The sequence below is a fragment of the Gekko japonicus genome, unplaced genomic scaffold, assembly GCF_001447785.1.
Source record: "Gekko japonicus isolate JY-2015 unplaced genomic scaffold, Gekko_japonicus_V1.1 scaffold1680, whole genome shotgun sequence".
Taxonomy (NCBI): Eukaryota; Metazoa; Chordata; class Lepidosauria; order Squamata; family Gekkonidae; genus Gekko; species Gekko japonicus.
This window is the reverse complement of record NW_015166472.1, coordinates 195091-207942: the sequence shown is the minus strand read 5'-3', so window position 1 is coordinate 207942 and position 12852 is coordinate 195091.

Sequence of the window (12852 nt, the reverse complement as noted above, 5' to 3'; positions counted from 1 at the left end):
TGCTGTAGTCTCCGCTGACCACCACCGGAGGTCAGCGCACATGCCCAAGCTTCAGGCTGAAACAACAATGGGGACTAGGATCCTAGTCCCTCCACTGGGGAACCAATGGGATCCGTGGCGGGAGATTTGAACCCACCAATGGTGACCAGGGGCGGTCCCCAGGTGTGTATATAGTTGGCCTACCGGCCGTTGATCAGTTTGTCTTGTTGTGTGCTAATAAAGCGTGCTATGCACCACGTCGTTGTCTGTCGTTCATCCATGCGGCTACCCACTACATAACACCTGCTCTCTCCCCCAGCACTGCTGGGTTTAAAAGGGGAACCTTTCCAATGACTTTCTAGCTTCCATGGGGAGCTGGAAGCTCTCAGAGGTATGAAAACCATGACTTGAATAGGCAGAGGAAACCCTTCTTTTGTTTCTTTCTCTTCCCCACCAGTATTGGGATTCTTTTTATCTCCACCTTAGGCTCCCCTCCTTCCTTCTTTCCTTTGTGTGTTTGTGATTTTTTTTACAGTTCCCACTCTTGGATGTGTATGTATGTGTGTGTGTGTGTGAGAGAGAGAGAGAGAGAGAGAGAGATCTCTCCACCTTTGAGTTTATTCTCTGTGCACTTTTAAAAATTCCTCCTTTTCACACACACACACTATATTTCTTGGGTATGTGTGCTTTTGTCAATATAAACCACTTTTGTGGGGGTTTATGATATCATCATTTTAGCATATCATGGTGCAGACATGATTTGAATTTTTGATGTTTATAGTGTAATGTTGACAGCAGTTTTGTAGGAAAAGGTTGTTTGCCTGTCCAATACTGAAATGGTATACTAAAAAACAAAGAAAGAAAAGAGAAAAACAGTGGGACTTGCAGGATTGGACTGCACAGCTGAAATCCTCAATGTACCTAACTAGAACTTCTATTGAAATCATCATTTTGGAAAGCCTGTGATATATAGGAAGGGACTATAATTCACTAGCAAACAACAGGGTTGGTATCTTGTTGAACAGTATTTCGCAAGACCTTTGCCTGAAATATTTGTTTATTATTTACTTCATTTATACCTTACTTTTCTTCCCAGTGGGTACAACAAAGTGGTTTACATCATTCTCCCCTTCTCCATTTTGTCCTCACAACCATCCTGTGAGATAGGTTAGGCTAGAGATGTCAAACTCATTAGTTACCAGGGCCAGATCTGACATAAATGCCATTTTGTTGGGCTGGGCCATGTGTGCAATAAACATAATGCCAGGTACCAGAGATATAATTTGTATAAAGCATAGCAGCTGGTAAGCCCCGAGTTGGTGTATCCTCATTGCAAAGCCCCATGGGCTGGGTGGGAGGTGCAAAGGACAACCCATATGGGCAGATTAGAGAGCCAGTGGAGCAGCACTGGGCAGATGCTCACCCACACTGCTTGACTGCTGCAGATGAGGTTGTTCTGCCATGCTGAAGCCACAATTGGAGTGGCTCCATGCACTCCCCTCGAGCAGTCTCCTGTTCACTCCCTTGCACTAGTTGCTCACAGGCCACATAAGTGCCCTGGATGGACTAGTTCTGGCCCCCGGGCCTTATGTTTGACACCCCTGGGTTAGGCCATAGCTCAAGAACACCCAGAAGCCTTGGGGCAGATTAGGGATCAGAACCTGGATCTCCCAGATCCTAGTCTGCATTCTAACAACTATAACACTTTGGGCTCTGCTGAAGACCTGTTAATAGAGTTATGCATAACTCTCACTTTGATATTTTGAGGTTGGGTCCACCTCCTGCAGCAGCCATTTTGTGGTGATACCTGCAATACTTTGTCAAAAGTCCAATGGTTGGGGCCCTCTGCTTTAGGACATGTGGTAATAGCCACATTACATATTCTGTGGATTTGCTCATTTTCATGTTGAAAGATTGTACACATAATTTCCGAAATATGAATTAGAAACTGTGGCTGAAACGCCCTAGAGAAATCTCCTTCTTTCTTAGGATACCCTGGCTGGAGTGGAATGTATGGGTGGGAGGGACTGGATCCCCATGGTTTGTTTGTTTTTAATGTATTCTTCATCTAATGGATTTTTTTTCATCAAATGTGAGAAGACTGCTTCCGCTGCCCTGTCCCTATAGTGTACAGATCTCCTTAAACTGGAAGAAGAAAGGACATCATGTGAGCTAAGAAAAGGATTGCTACTTAAGAGACACTGGAAGAGAAAGTGAGAACAGGACATTATGAACAGTACACAGCAAAGAAAAAACAAAAATATCTAAACAAACAACCGCACCAGGGAAAACTATGGGTAACCTATAACATGAGGGCACTGTTACGCCAATTGCTTTATTTACAGCAGATGGCTAACTAAATTTAACGTGAGTCCTTGCCAAAGTTTACAGAGGTTCTGCCAGCCCCAGAGAGTACCAGTGATGGAGACAAGACTGGTGTTTTTCCAAAGTAGATAGCTAAACATGCTGCACTGAAGGCTAATGATATCTGGAATTTGTTGACCCCCTCCCCACCTCATTCCTCCTATATTTGTTCTGTGTTTTCAGCATTTAAGTTTTTTCCATCAGCTTCTGGAACAAGCTTATAATTTGTGAATAACTTAGCCATGCTTTTATGGTAGTTCCTCTATAAGCCTGATACAATGGCACGATAGTCATATACACAAAGCCTATTCGGAATAAATGTAAGTGATGCTGTTTCCTTGCAGTCATTAAGCAAGGACTGACACACTGGAGAAGGTTTTAATTTTATGGGGTGGATTATTTCAGTGGGGTTCATAAGCAATGGTCACTAACTTTTTTTTCATTTGTACAGAACATTGCCTTCAGCTGCATTCAACTGAATGCCTCTCAGTTTTCACAAAAGATTATTTCAAAATGTAATTGTTTTATACAAAAGAGTGAACATTCCTATGGTACCATGGTTTTGTCTGTTAAAAATCAATATGAATACTCTCTTACAAACCAACCAAGAATATAGATAGAAAACATCTTATACTCCCAGGTGGGTCACAAAACTAGAATTAATCTGTACTTTGGAAGATTAACTTCACACCATGAGCTGCCTGCTTTAAATTAGTATATGAATCAAATACTGTAGTTACTTCTTCTCCTAAATTCTATCTATAGCACATGAAATCCAGTCATATGAAACTTACAATGCTATTCGTTAAAAGAACAGAAAAGAGATTTTCATATATTTTACTCTTTTGAGAGCAAAAGAAAAGGCAGATGTTAAAAATTAAGCAGAATATATATGAGGAAGGCTCAAAGTTCAGACATTTATACATACTTTGCATATCTAAAGCTGTGGGATCAGTTTCTGTCCTCTCATGTTTTACAAAAACAGAATCTTAGGTGCTTGGAAGCAATATATTGGGTTCTGGCTGGGGGGCTTGAAGTTCAAGAAGGTGGAGGAGAGGAGGAGGAGGAGGAGGAGATTGGATTTATACCCTGCCCTTCACTACCCAAAGGAGTCTCAGAGTGAGCTCTTTTGAGAACTGCCCTTGAGAGAACAGCTCTGAAAGAACTTGTAACTGACCCAGGATCACACCAGCAGCTGCATGTGGAGGAGTAGGGAATCAAACCTGGTTCTCCCAGATTAGAGTCCACATTCCTAACCACTACACCAAACTGGCTCAGAGGAAAGAGGAAAATGACTTAGCACATATATAACTGACAAGGATGTTTACTAGTCAGCACAATAACACAGAGATAGTGATAAGACTATTTTTTCCATCATTGGTGTTTGACTAGAAAATCTATTTAAATTTCACTTCACTCTCATGATTTTTTAAAATTTTTGCACCATTTTTATCACACTGATTTTTTGAGAGGGTGAGGGTAAAATGTATACCTATTTCAATGTTATCTGTACAGTGGTAAACTGACATACATAGGGATGGGCACAAACCGAACTGCAAAGCAACATTTGTCACAAATTTTGCCCTGTTCATGATTCATGAACTGAAGTTCATGACAGGTCTACTCTCATGAACTTCCATGAACTTTTAAAGCAGTTTGTGGTGGTTCCTGGATAGAGCAGAAACCTGGGGTTTAAAGGGACTCACAAGCTTTTTGCTCCCCACAAAAGCCAAAAAAAAGGTTAGCTGCTCCCCACCGCTCAGCTGTTTTGGGCTGTCTTATGCAGTCTCTTAAAAAGACAGCCTGAAAAACAGCTGAGCCACAGGGAGGTGCTCCCTATCACTCAGCTGGTTTTCTTTTCCTCCAGCAAACCCTGTTGAAAGGGACTGCACTCCTTTTCAACAGGATTTGCAGGGCCATGAACCACTAACCAGTTCAGTTTACAAACAAACTGCCTGGTTCCTGGTCTGCAGCCTTGGGGGGTGGGGTGGCTGATGAGAGTGTTGCTCCCACCAGTGTTCCCTCTAAGCTGAGTTAGTGTGAGCTCACAACTTTAATGCCAGGAGCTCACGAAGTAGCATTTTTGCTCACAAGATTCCACAGCTTAGCGGGAGCATTGGCCCCCACATGAATGTGCTCTGCTTCCTCACTAACCAGCTGTGCCTTCTCCCCCCTGCTTCCCTGTGAGGCTTGAGCTTCATGAGTGCAGGGGAGAAGCAGGGGAGGAAGGCTGGAGGCAAGGCATCAGTGGCCACAGGCTAGTGCAGGTGCAACCACCATGGAGGGAGTGACAAAGGCTGGCCTGGGTCACCTGTGTGAGTGGTAGGTGCTTGACAAAGCACCCGCCTGGCTTGCCCGTGGAGGGGAAGTACATCTCAGTCTGTGCTCCACTTACTGCTGGCCAGCTGTAGCCTCAGGGAGCATGGGCAAAGGGTGGCATGTGCCCTTCCCTGAGCTGCGAAAGGAAGCCAAGGCATCCTTGGCTGGGTCGCCAGCCCGTGGCCTCATGACCTGCGGAGGTGGTTGGGTTCCCCCGACCCCAGTCTTGGCGGCATCCTCCTCCTCCCCAGGGCTGGTCTGGGCCATGTAGTGCACCACCACTAGTGCCAGAGGGCAAGAGGTGAGCAGGGGTCAGCAGAGCATATACAGAGATGCCTCAGGGTCTCTCCTGGCTCAGAGTGGCCACTGAGGGGACCAGACCACACCCTCCACAGGAGCTGTGAAGCAGGATACAGATCAGGACATGTCCTTGCCCCAGGAGCAACCCTGGGGCCTCTGAACACACACAAAACTGAGGTAAGCAGGAGTGGGGAAGGGGGTCCAAGCTGGCTTTCTCGGAAGTCAGCTTCACTGTACTAAACTACCCCTTGTTTCCTCCCTAACAAAAAAATTCTGGCTACAGTCCTGCCTGTTAACCACAAGCCATGAACCATCACTAACTTGTTCATGTCCATCCCTAATTTTCTGGTTTTTCTGGTTCATGCCCATCCCTAATTATGCATACATTATACATGATGATTTGCATAGCAATACATATTGTGAAGAAATGCGTTTTTTCCAGGGAGGTTTGAAATGAGCAAAACCTCCACAGTGCATTTTAAAAGGTCCCCCCCTCCACCCCCCAGACAGAGAAAAGGTAGGAGAGGAAGGAAGTCAGTGCAACAGCTGTTTCCCACAGTTTTAATGGTTTATTTTTAATGGCCTGTTTTTGTATTGATCGTTCCAATTTTAGTATATGTGCTGCCAAAGCGAGCACCTGTTTTTATATTGATGTGGGGCTCCTCATGCCCTCGCCCAGTCCAACTGCCCTCTGCCATCCTGGCTGGGGTAGAATAGGCTTCACCACATGCCTCAAAATGGGAAGGAGAGAGGGTTCCAGCACCCCATGCCTCTTCTTTCCCAGGATTGGCTCACACTGTCCCTGTGTTGTATAATGTTCTGTGTGCACAGTCCTTCCTTCCTCCCTGGCCTGGGTTGAGCTTCCTCTGTTGTATGACCCCTTAGACTCTTTCCAGGGCCAGGGCCTTAATCTGGCCTTGGTACTACCCACCAAGAAGGGATAAAAGTAAGGAAGCCTGAATCTGCCTTCCCTAATGGCTGTCTCACCTTTGCCCCCCCTTATATGCCAAACAGGGCATTTTCCCCTTTGGCTTTCCCATGCCTGGCCCTGGCCTGTTCCTGTCCCTCCACCAGTCACTGCAAGGTTGCCCCATCTCCTTGCCTGCTGCTTTGAAGCTACTGCTACATCTGGCCTCTCCTGGCCCCCTCCAGGCCTCTTCCTGCCCTGCATGCCCCATAGAGAGCTGTCACCAGCTAACATCTTCAGCAACCTTCTTTGGATGTCCCATGTCTTGCTCCTGGCAGCCATCACCTCCTTTGCCTTCTCTGTGGTTGTGGCTGCCTCTAACTTGCCTGGCCTCACAGTTCCTCCGGCTTCTGCCTCCTTGCTCAGGGCCTGCCATTAAGTGATAGAGTGGCTGCCTTTCCATCTGTTGGGGGTGGGATTGGGGCTGTGCTGAACCCCGGCACTGGGCAATTGATAAATTATTATGATTTTATTATTTATAGTATTGTTATTTGTTATTTATAGTATTTATAGTATTATAGTATTGTTTTTTTCTTTTAAGTTGCCTTGAGTAGGATTCTAGAGATGTGACGCATAAATTGGAGAACCAAAGCATTAGCTCAGAAACATTAGCTCACCCCTAGTCTTCTATACCAGGCAGAGGTGTGGAAGGTGGTTCCAAATCTGCTCTTGCTTGTTATTCTGTTCTCTTTCTGGCTATACCTGCTGGTTGTAAGGGCAAAATGTTTTGCTTGTGCATGAAGGCACACAGGAAATTAGCACTACAACTCCCCCTCCTCAGTGGCTGCTGTGCCCTCCTAATGGCTTGGATTCCACCACAGATCACCACAAGTGGAAGGCATTTGAATCAACAAAATGGGACTTCCTTGCTACTTCAGCCCTGGGGGACAGGAAATACTCCCATGGATCCAGGTCAATTCATTTGCTGTTGATTTGCAGGCAGCCATGACTTACAGCTTACAACCAGCTCTGTAAGATGATGAAGTTGATAGAAAACTAAACCTAATTATGTCTTATATCCCTGTCCCGTCCCTTGAAACAAAGTTCAAAGAACAGCTTCATTTTTTTCCTTCAGAAGGCCACCAAATCATTAAGCATTGCTAAAAGAAAATTTAGCTGTAAATTATGTCTCACATGGATCACTCTGAGACCTCCTAATATTTCTGCTCTACTTAATCTTAATATAATTTATTCATGTGGGGGGTTCCAGCAGATGGAATAAACTTTTTGATTTACTGTCCTTGAAGTATTTCTAATTAGGTACTTCCTAGCAGTAAAGTGTTCACACAAGGAGCTATCATTTTAAAGTATCATGCCATATTAAGCAATTGTAAAATGCATATATTTGGGATAATTACAAAGCTCATTCTCTTGTACTCAAGGGATTTTCAAATAGAATAATAATGTTAGGAAATATATTGATTGGTAGAGCTATTACAGATCCTAATTTGCACCTTTCATGCTCCTTTTCATATTTTATTTACTCTGAAATGTCAACCATAACTAAAGATGGTCCAGAAGGAGTGTTAGACATTAGCTGCTTGTCCTTGGAATAAAATCTATTATAATACTATTCTATGTCATGACACTTCTAAAGAGAAAATAAAGGTTCCTGTCTGAATGTTAACTTGCACTAAATTTCTTAAGAGTTAAATGACATCAAGTAGTAAGGAGTGTTAAAATGATTGTTTTATATTGCCAAGCATGTCCTGAAATGTTTAGAAGATGCCAATTAGGGATGCTGACAATGTTCACATGGCTCATAATGCCTGTTTATATTATAATTCAGGTACCCTTCTCATTATGCTCCTACTCCATTCGTAATTAGTAATGGTGGTATTTCAAGCAGATGTCCTACTTTTGGATGTGCAGACAGCATTGTTTATCAGACTAGGCAGCAGATCCTTGTACCAACTGCCAGTGCATGCTCAGAACTTGATCATTTCAGCCTCTTACTGATAAAGCTGTCCTGAGTGCTGAGATTGGCAAGATTTTGTAAATATTGCAGGACCTCCCTCTTTTCCTCCATGGGGAGATCTGTGCAGGTAAACATGGAACATGAGACAACAACTTGAGGTCTCTTCCACCTCTATGCTTCTATGTAACATACAATGGACACAGAAAGCAATATATAGCAATGTACTGCTGCCAGTGTTCCCTCTAAGCTGAGTTAGTGTGAGCTAGCTCACAGTTTTTTAGCCTCCGGCTCACTCATTTTTGTCTTAGCTCAGGAAGGCTGGCTCCAGAGCAAACTAATTTATGCAGTAGCCAGATTACCTGCTCACAACTTTAATGCCAGTAGCTCACAAAGTAGAATTTTTGCTCACAAGACTCCACAGCTTAGAGGGAACATTGACTGCTGCCTGACCACCATCCACACTATAGTTCCCAAGTAGTATTATGACAACATATAAGAACCAAAATATTATAAGCCAATTAGAACACTGAGAAAAAAACAGTCCTTTTAAGTAGCCATAAACGTGTCTTGTAATTAGCAGATTAAATATAATTTGGGAGGAGAAAGATTTCACCAGTCCCTAAAATTTGTGCTGAAATGTTCATAGGACCCATAAAGCTTCCAATCAGACCTCAGACATATTTAGATCATGTTTAACAGGCATAATCTCGTCAAAGTTCTGGGCAGAAGACTTTTCAAGATCTGTTTCTCAAGACTCTTTCAAACTGGTGATAGAATGAAGTAAACTACAGACATATTACACAAACGCACATGCTATTGAGCCATAACTTTTGGGCCATTGGTCTACCTAGCCCAGTACTATCTTCTCCAACTGGTGCTGGCAGCAGCTCTCTAAGATTTCAGGAGAGGATCTTGCACAGCCCTCCTAACTGTAATTCTTTAAACCGACAACACCAGGGATTGAACTTGGTCCTTATGAAAACTGGGAATGAATGTTTAGTTCAGTACCTCTTACAGACTAAAAACTTACAGGTTAAGTTTTGGAGATTCTGATGATTCATTGGGGGGGGGGTGCAATATCCAGACATAATATTTGCCGACTATTTTTGGTAGAAGCATTCTGTGGGCCAGGCTTTTGGAGACTGATCATTCAGGATATGGAATTTGTTAAGTCGCTCACTTAACAAAGTAGTCGGAGAGTGATTCAGCAAAAGATCAGCTTTATTCAACAACTCCTAACACAACTCCAACACGGATCAACATCTGATAGCCAGAACAGCTTTTGCATTGAAGCTGTTCTGCTTTTAAACTCTCCCGGCTAATGTAGCCACACCTACTATACAATTACCAACCAATAAGGTTGTATACATAAAGTCCAATCACTGACGTTCCTGCTCAGGGAGCTTGATGGTTCGTGATTGGTTGGTTCTTCCTGGGCTACCAATAGGATTGTAGGGATTAGGCTTTATGTGGAGGATGAAGCTTGGCATGGAACTTCAATTAGGTGTTTCACATACAGTCATGTATTACAATGGCAGCTATTGAATACATCACAGAATTGAATGCTGGTAGAAGAGATCATCTTTTAAGAGCTGATAAGGATGTCTGCCAGGTGGTCTAAGATCCACATTTTCTCTTGCTAATCCTGCCACGGTCCATAAGAACACTGTAGCAGAGTGGGGGAGGAGCTCTAGCTCCTGAGCATTTCATTAATTAAATGTTATTTAATTAGTATCCCAATATGATTTTTAAAAATCAAGCTGTAACAACAGAACTTCAAAAGATGGTTTTTTACTTTGATATGAGCATTGTACCGGAATGAATTCTCAGTGTAACAAATGTTGTGCTGGTTTTTAATTAACCTTAATTTCTTTAATAATCATGTGCTGTCTTAGATAACTGTTTGCAATGATTTCAACAGAAACGAAGTAGAAATAATTGCTACAAGCACTGATGTCACTATAAATTAGCCATCAGTGCTGCAATATCCCAAATGCTGTCAGCAGGGAGAATTTAAATAGGAATGTAGGTTCCCAAATATGCACAAATCTGATTGCAATTTGCACTAAACATTTCCCCTTGCTTCTTCTCTCCTGCTGTCTATAGAATATATAGTGTGTATTGAGAACCCACCCATCAGACCAATATACATTCAATATATTTCTACAGTCCTTAGACCAGTTGTAGAAAAAGAAGTACACCTTTACAATATTCCAAGAAACAATATTTATATATTTATAACCTTCTGAGGGCACAAATAGACATGGCAGGGTCTCTGGGTCTGACTCAGGGATGCCACCACCATTTCAAAGTGTAACAGGAAGGAGTGACTTAAAAATGCTATAAGGGCCAATTCTGGTTGGGTCCATACCATGGCAGGACCAGGCACTCTTGTTTTCTCTTCCAGGCCAAAACAGCTGCAGAGAGGAGGAGGGTTTTAGCACATGAAAAAGTTGGACAGGAAACAAGAGTGCCTAGTCTGGCTGTGCTGCCCCCCCCAATTAGGATTAGGCATTCACGGCACTTTCAAATTGCCTCTCTTAGGCACTAAAATAGATCTCCCTGGGCCCGACCTAGGGATGCCGTCATGAGAAGGAGGTGGAATTGGGTTTTATATCCTGCTCTTCACTACCCAAAAGAGTCTCAGAGCAGCTTACAATGTCTTTCCCTTCCTCTCCGCACAACAGAAATCCTGTGAGGTAGGTGGGGCTGAGAGAACTGTGACTGACCCAAGATCACCCAACTGGCTTTATGTGGAGGAATGGAAAACCAAACCTGGTTCTCCAGGTTAGAGTCTGCCTGTAATGTATTAAAATAGCTTACTTGAATCACCACATTCACTCCCTATGTTAAGCTTTGAGCCAGACGAAGGCTCCTCAGAAAGAACTCACTATTGGTCGCTCCGTAACGGCGACCAATCAGAACTGTGCCAATTCCTGAGAGGGAACGACTCTCATTGGTTGTTATCTACACAACCTCATTGGTTGTTAAATGTAAATAGGCGTAGCTACATTAGCCCGGGAACGTTTAAAAGGAGCCTAGCTCCCAATGTTAATCTGTTCTGGTTATGACTGAATTCAAGCACTTGTTCATATCTTTAATAAAGCTGATCACTTTGTTTGAAATCACTCTCCGGGTCTTTGTTAGCGCCGATCTAACACTGCCACTCTTAACCACTACACCACATTGGTGTAGTCTAGTTGTACTTTCAGTCACAGATAGAAGACATGACGGTTGTTATTTATCATGCTATTGTAATATAGAAGGGAGAGATACAGGGGAAAACATCATGAAAACAAGACCTAGTTCTTACTGAGGTAATGAATACCTGTAATTAATGTGTGTTTCACAAGGACTGGAAACAGTGCTGAGCTCAAGGAGAAGTGGAAGGGTGTACAATTGGAAGGAAAGCAAGTATCTGTTTGATCACTAGCCAAAAAAACGGTAAAACTGAGGGACATGGCACTGAGAGTGCAGTATGGACATACCTGAACGGGTGCTTAGAACTCCTCTACACAGGCTAGCTTCCACTTCTTGGGAAAGGATGGATACTGCCATCTAAAAGGTCAGGTAGGAGTAGCATTACCAGCCTCCAAGTATGCTCTGGAGTTCTGCTGAAATTACAACTGATCTCCAGAAAACAGATCAGTTCCCCCAAAGGAAATGGCAGCTTTGGAAGGCAGACTTTATGGCATCACATCCCAACTGAGCTCCCATCTTACCAGGCACCACCAAATCTCCAGGAATTTCCCAAGCCAGAGTAGGCAACCCTACAGTGGGGAGGGCACTGTGAGTGGACTCCTCCACTTCTCCCCACTCCTTCACGCGCAGCTGCTGGTGTGACCTTGAGTCAGTTACAAGTTCTTTCAGATCTGTTCTCTCAGGAGCAGTCAGGGGTCATTTCGTAGAAAAAGAGGTGCAGGAGTTCATTAGCATGACTCATTAGCATAACCTATTTGCATGAACCACACCCCCTGACATCACCGGAAGTGTGTCAGAAGGCAACACCCCCACCGCTCAGGCTCCACCACTCCAGGTATTTCCCAACTCAGAGCTGGCGAGCCTACCTGGAGAAAAATTGCTTCAAATGCACAAAGAAAATACAATGAAATAGAAGTCCATACATATATGTAGAGGGTGAGCAGTAAATTAGCATACAACAGATTCAAGGACCAAACAGGAATAACAAGATTAGTTCATATGGTAGCAAAGAAAGATTATAGAGACAGAGAAGGACAACTGAAGTTTGTGCTAAGCAAGAGATATTGGGTAGTGGTGAGCCAAAATGGGTATGGGTGTTGTGAGGAAGTGAGATCACAGTACAATCATAACAGAGTCACACCCTTCTAAACCAAGCAAAGTAAATCGACTTAGAATGGTGTAATGCTGCTTAGAATTCCACTCCTAGCATCTTTATTCTACTTGCAGACCTCAGATTTACAAGCCGTAAGGTGAAGGGTAAAAGGAGAATGGAGGAACAGCGTTCATAGGAGAAGCAAAGAGAAACCACACACCCTTTAGTCAGTTTGGGCTTTCATACCTAAGCCCTATCCTTTTAAGCTTCACTGCAAATCAATTAGACTATTTTTAAAAAGAAAAGAAAACAGATCTGCAGGATTCTCTGTTCACAAGCTTTCCTAGTATGAGCCAACTTCAGTTCACCCAGCACTCCTTTCTCCCTCAGGGTAGAGCACTGTGAGGTGGAACAAACTGGTCTTTGGGGGCTCTTGTTCCATCTTATGGAATGGCCTTCTGGACACTGAATGCCAAAAAAAGAAAAAGAAAATTCTAGGGAGGACCTGCAAGGTGATAAAGTGCATTGTAAGACTGTGGTATACCATTGGGTATACAGTAGAGTTTTGAACGTGATTACTGAGTTGCACACACTGTCAGGACTGGAAACGGCAGGAATGGCTATGCAGCTTGCTTTCCTTCCTGGTTGAAGCCAGAATGCTTACTCTCTTTATGAAAGATGAGATTTGCCTGGATTATGACTTCCTTGAAA